The 8646-nt window shown below is 39.4% G+C and overlaps 1 long non-coding RNA gene across 1 annotated transcript; it reads right to left on the reverse strand.

Moving 5' to 3' along the window:
• Positions 1-844: 844 nt before the first annotated feature.
• Positions 845-2824, reverse strand: LOC120439217. Its single transcript, XR_005612467.1, has 5 exons — positions 1939-2824; positions 1630-1861; positions 1460-1560; positions 1204-1372; positions 845-1129 (listed from the first exon to the last, which is right to left on the reverse strand). It is a non-coding gene; the product is annotated as an uncharacterized LOC120439217 (long non-coding RNA).
• Between the last annotated feature and the right edge of the window lie 5822 nt (positions 2825-8646).

Genomic DNA, 8646 nt, shown 5'->3' on the forward strand with positions numbered 1-8646 from the left:
ACCATGAGCATTTTACTTACATTGCATACAAAGACGCCACAGGATGTTAGGTCCTGCTGTTTTGGATGGGCAACAGTTGAGCACGTCCATTTGCCGATGGCTGGACATTTTCTCCTAACCAGAGCTCTGTAAAAAAAAAAACCCCAAAAAACCAAAACAGGTACTGAATGTTACTCAGTGCAGCAGCCTTATTTAATTCACATGTACAAGTTAGAAAAATGACTACTGTGGTTAACATTAGCCTTTTTGCTTACCTTGTTACATCCCTGCACTTATCCATTTGTGCTTGTGTTGCCCCAAATGGGTCAACAAAGACAACCCGCATCTCTTTTAGATAAATTATCTTGAAAACCAAATGGAAATCATGTTAAACCTAGTAATTTCACTTCAAATTCTCATGGTTGTATAATGTCTGCCCCAGCTGCCACGTCATAATTTAGCAGATCCAGCTACAAAGTGAAGATCTTGGAATTAAATCATGAATAGTCTTAAGTGAGAATGTTTAAATGTCAAAGCCAACTCACCTTTCTGAAACCTTTTGTGGACCCCTGCCAAACTGATGTAATGAAATAGGAGTCCATAATCAATGCAGCGTGTTGTTGCCTCACCAGTGTCAAATAAGCATTTATGATCTAGGAGCACAAACGGTACATTGTCATTTCCTTCCAATAAGGTGACCACTCATTTGGAAAACATTTACATACCTCACTTTCCAACTCTTTCCCAGGGGCCAAGTCAGCAATGTTTTCCGAAAATAACTTGTATGGCCCAATTTTGGACCACAGCACCTTTCCCCAGCCCAGATTTTGGTTATTGCTGTGAAGACAATATTGTCAGGCACTTGTCAGACATATCATTTGTTCATTGTCTGCTTACTCACCATTTATGGGGTCACAGCAAGACTGCACCAGTGATGGCCTTTTCTCTGCTCTTGCCTCACATTTTTGCACAAAACCAGGTCTCCCACCTGAAAGCCATCCTCCTCTCCCCTTTTTGCCTTTCCCCTGCGGATTTTGTCTTGGATGGTTTTAACATTTTTGATTACTTCAGCGTATACCACCTCCTGGGTTTGTAGGCCCTCACACACGTCTTCATTTGAAATTACTTTAGTGACCATGTCTTCTGTAATCTGCCAAAATAGAATGACTGAGTAACTGGATTAGGATTGAGACATTTCCTCTCTTGTAAATTACACCATTTTACCTTGTATTCCTTTGGGATCTCCGATGGATACCTTGCCTCTCTGCCAAACATGAGGAAATATGGGCTGTATTTTGTAGTCAGCTGCTTTTTTGTCCTCAGTCCAAACATGGTGGACTGCAGAAATTTGTCCCAGTTCTTGGGCTCTTCACTCACCAGTTTATTGAGGGATCTGAAATTTGAATGCAAAAGAACAATATACTAAATAGCCAGCGTTGTGACATAGTTAAAGCACAAAATATAAATGACAGTATTGTACCTCTGGATTGTTCCATTTAATCTTGTGCCATTGGTTTGGGGATGGAATGGTGAGCAGAGGCTTCTTTGGATGCCCAGGGTTTTACACAAGCCATAGTTGACCTTGAAAAGGTGATCACATTAGTCATCCAAGCTTACATTACATATCTGCTTGATTTATTAATGCCTTACCTTGTTGCAAAACTCTGAGCCCTGGTCTGTTAGCAGTTTTAGGTGCACCAAATTTGTAAAAAAAAATCCAGAATACAACTGGTGACCTCATCTGCAGTTTTGTTTTTCAGTGGTAGGTCTCTGCCCATTTGGTGAAATAGTCAACCATTACACAAATATATTGATTACCACCATCCATTAAGGTTAGTTTACCCACAAGATCCATTCCAACGAGCTCAAAGGGCTCCGTGACCTGTGAGGGGGAAAAAAAGAACATGTTACATTTGATGTATTTGGACAGTATCTAATATTCTTTCTGTGTTACTGTACCTCGATTGGAATGTATCCTTTCTTTTCCTTAATATTGGCCCGCTTACACTGGCATTGTGGGTACTGAGCAACCTATTGACAAATGAAGTAACATTACATGCTAATAATCAGCAAAATGCCTTAGAGCTGTAGGTAATATGGGTTAGACAGGAGCAACAAAGTACAAACAAAAGACAAAAACAAACAACAGAAAAACAAACAAACAAAAAAGGGGGATTTTCAAAATGAGTTTGAGGCTCATTCAGACAAAATGTGCTCCCCCATTTTTTAATGTCCCCCTCCATGCCAGGCCAGTAATAGTGTGCCATGACAGCACTGTGGGTCTTCTCCCATCCACAGTGTTCACCAAAGTGGCAGGAATGAAATTGTCATTTGCCTCTTTGGCAGAGCAGACCACTTTCGCCAGGTGCTCAGTTTTGTTCTTCTTCCGCCTGCATATATAATACAGGTCTCCATCTACATTAAGCATGTAAGGCAAGACAAGAAAAAACAGAAAAAAAAAAGAAATGATCACATTACAGCACAATACTACACTCTGATGGTTTACATGACATTATCCATTGTACTCAGCATTTATCCTGAAGGTCTCAGCTCTTCTCTTGATTGTAAACCTTTCCCTGCTGGTTGTTCCTTCAGGATAGCGATTGTGGAGTTTGAACTCCAGAAGCTCCCTCACAATTTTGGGATCCATTTCCCTCACCTACACCTGTCCACCTATCTACCTACTCCACTGTACCACAAACACACAGACTCAAAGACACACCACACAAACCAACTAGCACACCTCAGTCACTCACTCTCAGAAGTCCACTCTCTCACAAGCTCTGCTCAACCACACTGGCTATAGTTGCCTTCTAATCACTGTCTAACTGCTGTACATTCACTAACTGCTATCGCCTCACAAAACCCACCAATGTTGCTTGTACTCACTATGCTTATATAGACTGCATATAACTACCAATTCTCTCCAGCTGTGTTGCTTAATTACCTATATTGGCTACCAGTGTTCCTACCAAACACCACATGATTGCCTCAAGTGACTCCAGTTGCACAATTGAAATATACAGAATCAGAGAAAAGAAACAGGCAGACTATTCTGACACAGTGTGTTGTGAGCACACCAGTGACATATTTCTATGTAATCTATGTGTGAAGTACATATTTTTGTTGTGTAATAACATAAACAAAAGGAGTTGTGATGTCTAAAACTTCATGTGTATGATGAGATGTAAATGGATAGACAATTGCATTTCATGTGGTTGCATGGTTTATGGGAATGAAAAGACAACATTGAAAATCACAAATGTATTGTGCAGGAAACAAATTCAAACGTGGTGATAGGACCAGCTGCAAGTATATCTGGCTGGATAATGAACAGAAAAAATTGATCCCTGTTGTCTTTGCTTACTGATTGTTTTTAGGCAATCATCGAGAAGATGTAAACAACAACAGTCAGGGCTCAGACTAGCTTACTGTTGATCTTTAGCAGCAGTTTGAAATGTGAGTGATTCTTATGTTGGTGGTTTGATTGTCATTTGACAGGTAGAAACACACTGAATGCTGATTTAATTTTACTGCATTTGTTAGCAAAATATCAATAAAATAATACTTAAAAAGAGAACACATTTATAACATATATTCCAAAGAATAGTAGATGCATTAACATCTACATTAATCCCCCCATAAGGATTAAGCATTTAGTCTGCTGATATCAAAGCTGTAACCAGTGTTGGGCTCATTACACAAAGAGGGAATGATGTGTTATACTTCCTGAAACATTCACTGAAGAGAACCGACACCACCCTCCACACCTAACTTCATCACAAGAATTCTCTGCCAATCACACGACAGAGAGCAGAAATCTTCCAGGTGCCACTGGTTACAACATATTTCTCTGATTATCATCAAACCTGTTCACACTGTGTTAGCATAAACACTGTAGAAGACAGTCTGAGTGCAGATGATATAGTTTACATTATAGACAATCAATAATCTGTTTGTTAGTGTTCCATCGATTGATTAATACTGAATCAGCGTTTTTACATTATTATAAACCCAAAGGAAAAAAACTTTCATGTACCTGAGTCTGATCAACGATGCTTGAACATTTTCATTCATAAACCAAACTCTTCAGACTGTATTTTAATAACAGATATTGTTTATCTTTTTGATAATATTGGATTTTTTCATAATAAAGACTATGCTTGTTTATTGTTTCTTATTTCAGTCTTTAATCATTTGATTTCTCTGTCTGTAAAGCTTTCTCACATGCAGATTAACTAAACCACAGAAAATACATTCTTTATATTACATTTGCTATCATAACCAAAATCTGTCATCCATGTACTGTAGTTGTTGGGTCAGCCACACTCTCACAGAAACAGTGGATAAATGCTGCTCGCACTGTTTAAACTTTTCATGAGAGACTGAAGGTCATGAGTAGGGATGGGTATCGTCAAACCGGTACTTTTGAAACGGTGCCGGTGCTTAAACGGTGCTCGAATCAGTGCTTAAAGAATGGAGAACACAAACCTCTCATGTTTAGCTGTTTTTTGTAAAAAGATAACAATGTTAGACTTTTCTGCAGCTATAGGGCATATATGGTCTCACTCTTGGCTGGAAGCAGTGCTTAACCAATGGAAAAAAACACAAACTTTGTCCAAAAACCTCTCATGTTTAACTGTTTTCCACTTTTTCTTTGGTCATTTTAGCCTTTTTGGCCAGGGTGAAGGGAGTATCTGCCATCAAACAAGAAGACAGCCACATGTGACTACGACGGTGTTTGCTAGTTCACCTTACATGCATTAATGTAATAACGTGGTTAGCGTACTCAACGTAAATTACACATGAACAACATGAAGCTACTCACGCAGAGAAGAACGGCTGCTGCTGCCATCATCATCCGTCATCATTTCTGCTACACTGGCAGGGCTAGGGGCCAGGACTCTACATCTACTGCGGGTGTGGTGCCTGTTATCGGACCCGGAGTTAGCAACATCCTCCAAGAGCTCGGTGTGAGGTCTCGCACCAAGCTATCAAATACGGCGCATTTCTCGGCTTCTAAAAAAAAACGCTATGCGTCGCCAGGTTTTTCATCAGATTTGAGGTGTTACCTCCTTTGACAGTATCACAGTATCAGATTAAAGCACTTGTTGCAGGCTGCTGAGTTTGCATCTTTTGCTGTGAAATACAGCCAGACTTTTGACCTCTTTGCCTTGGGCATTTTTAATCTGTAGCTCTGCTCTAAAAGAACGTACGCACCTGGGCCCGCCTACTATCCTTGGAAAGGTAAAATGATTGGCTAGAATCCAAAGTGTGTGACATCTCAGGAAAAAAATAAAGCACCGAAATGTGCGCTGCTTTTCGGCCTGGTTACTACCGTTGCCATAATGGCACCGGATACCGGTACCCCTCCCTAGTCATGAGGAGCGTTATTGTGCACAGTCCTGCCTACAGTGATACTGTATAAATATCTATAAGATCACTATATTAAGTATACTGTATCTTTTGCTCTATTTCTAAGTTCTAAGACATTCTAAATAAATAAACAATTCACTGCCAGACTATTCTAGCTTCTGTGTTATGTTAATGTGCTATTTTATGTTGTGTGGTGTGTTTCAGTTTAATTGAGATTTGGGGAAAAAAATAACTAAACTTCAATAAAGACCTGGCCTGGCCAATACCTGCTACTGAGTGCAGAGAGAATAATAAAGTACTATATTTTAACAAGCAAATGTGAAGCATAAATATCTCGAGTGGCTCACCAGAATGTCACAGCAGTTATGAGCCCCACTTTATGCCTCAACATAATCTAAATAGGTGCAGTTTAACAAACAAACCATCCAGTCTCACAAAATTCACCAGGAACATTGAGACACTGTGGTGAACTGCAACGCCATACACGAAACTATCAAGTCCATCAACCAACCGCTTGATGCTTTGAAACCCAGAATAAACAAACAGTGTCAGAGCTCTGAATATTTGGAGAAAAATTACAATAAGGTAAAAGTAGAGCACCAAATGAATAAGCCAAACATCAACAGGAGGCTCAAAGTCAAAGATATTTTGAGCAGACATGAAAGCATCACATGAACTGCGATCTCTGAAAATCTCACTCTGCGGCAACAAATTGAAGATCTGCAGAAAAGCCTGTATGGACACTCTGCACCAGACAGCTTTCACTGGATGGAAGCAGAATGTGAAGCTGTGAAGCAAGAGTGCAACCAACTCCAGGAAAAAGTTCAAGCTCTGGAAGAAGAAGTCCGAAAGAAAATAGTTTTGGTTAATAAAATCAAACATGACACAGAGGAAATGAGGAAGCAGAACACAGCTATACAACATGAAATCCAGGGACTGAAGAAGAAATACAAACACATCAAAGCTCTGGAAGAATCTTTTGCTGTCGCCAAAGCAGAGAGAGGCTGTTAGTCAGCAGAATGACGCTCTGTGACACGAAATTCACGAGATGGAAAGAAAAATTTAGCAAAGACATATGCCACGATGGAAGTGTCAAGAGAGATCATGAAGTCACCATGAGGCACTGCAGAAGAAACTCTGTTGAACCTCTCAGTGAATGAATGGCATTTAAAGCCTGCTGCCATCTAAAGGTCAAACTGGGTATTACAGCATGGCAGCAGCTCTACAAATAAGAGCAATGTAACCACTTTAAAAATCCAAAATCACAGTTTCTTAGTATCACAGTTTATGACATACATCTCACTTTCCTTTTATTCAGCAGCTGCAGTCAGTAAATATTTTGTGTGCGTTTTCTTACATTATTTATTTATAATTCTTCTTCTTCAGCCAAGAGCCCTGACCAGCAGAGCTTTAAGAGTGGTTTAATAAACAGCTTTGGGATCAAATCTACATTCACACACAGACAGAGTGGAGTGTGAGGTCGTCTCTACACATCTACCTATGTGTCTTTGAAACAACAACTAGCATACATGGGATTTGCTTGTCAAATATCTGAGCCTACAACTGGAGCAATCAGGAATAAGTGCTATCGGCACTGATGTCACACAGATCTAAAGTGTCTGTGTTGTTCAGTCCTGATGATCAGTGGAGTGTTCAAGGGTTTCAGAAATCCTCAAGAACAACATCAAGTATTTAAAATGAGCTTTCAGCCTTTTAGGTGAGTATAGTCATGTGATTTACAGGAAGTGTTGCAGGAGCTGCATGCATTGCAGAAAATTTGCTGACGCTTGTTTTTTCCATGTTTTCTCTGTGGTTGTTTCTGCTGCTTCTTTGTCCCTCACTGTAAACAGATGTACTGAGAGACTCCTGCACTGATGTTTCATAGGAAAGTCCAAACAGCCTCACTGGTTCTCCATAAAGAACAAAGATTTGCTCTCTGTGGCTCCAACACAACTTAAAGATAAATCACTGACAGAGTGGAAGTTTGTCTCTACGGATCCACTCTTTTTCTTTGAAACCAGTTGAAGTGCATTTCCTGTAACTGCAACAAGATTGCATATGTGGTTAAATGTAGGTGGAACGGTTCTGTTCTGAATACTAGGATGTGTCTGTTTAAACAGGATGTCAAAGTGAAATGAGTCAGTTAGATCAGCTTTGTGGCTCAGAGTTCTCCCACAGATTAACTTGTTACATTCTATTATTTTTTATTGTTTACTTTTTTAACTGCTCATGTTGACTAAACATTAAGGGGTAGGTTCATCATAATGTCCTGATACATGCTCAATCAGCCAGGTAAGGAAATCCAAAAAAGTTGACTTTAGTCGTCAGTGGCCTGAAGAAGTCACTTGGATGAGTGATCATATTTTTTTCCAGATGAAAACTCTACGTCCACATGAACAGAATCAACTTTCTGGGACTTTATCAGGTTTTTCTTGACCTACAGAAAGAGCAGATGGATTATACCAACCTCACCCTTTTTATCTTTGTATGGATTTGTTTTTTCCATCCTGATGATAAGTAGAGAGTTTGAGGATTTAACAGATCGCCATACAACAACAGTAAGTGTTTGCTGTGTTTTTCTAAAATCATTTTCAGTCTTTTAGGTAAAAAGTTTCAGTTGTCATGGTTACAGTTCAGTTAACATCACCCACAAAAATGTTTTAATAGAAAACTGTTTAAACAAAGAGTGAGACTTCATTTAAAATGTCATTTCTTGTAAATCCTGAACCATGAAATCATTGCTACAAAATTCATTTGCTTTTTTAATTTTCAAATGTTGGTAAAATGTAATTTCCTTTCATGAAGTTGAATTGGAAGTGTTGACTCTGAATGAGCGGCTGAAAGACAAATCTTTCAGCTTTATTTAAACCTTAAATTTAATCTCACCTAGTCTGGCTTAAACTTTGTTTCACTGAATAACTAACCCTGAGTCAGACTTTTAGATGAAACTAAGAGTCAGATCAGCAGAAATGTAGAAAATGGAAATGTCTGCTGTAACTTCGTCACTCTGCTCCACTTTGATGTTTGTCATGTTTGTCTGTGCAGCTGAGATGTGTCACTCTGATTAAATAATGAATAATATTCCTCAAAGACCTATTTTCATGTTGATTCAGTTTGTCTGTGTGTGAAGGAGACACAAGGCTGGGTGGGGTCTGTGTGGACCTAATGTGTGTTGGTGTAATCCAGCTGTGACAGAGGCAAAGAAGTGTACTGTGTGTGTCAGTGTGATGTCAGTATACAGCTACAAAGCTGGTTGGAGACTGAAGCAGGAAAGCTGTGAGCCTGAAACTT

The sequence above is a fragment of the Oreochromis aureus genome, linkage group 3 (genome assembly GCF_013358895.1).
Source record: "Oreochromis aureus strain Israel breed Guangdong linkage group 3, ZZ_aureus, whole genome shotgun sequence".
Taxonomy (NCBI): domain Eukaryota; kingdom Metazoa; phylum Chordata; class Actinopteri; order Cichliformes; family Cichlidae; genus Oreochromis; species Oreochromis aureus.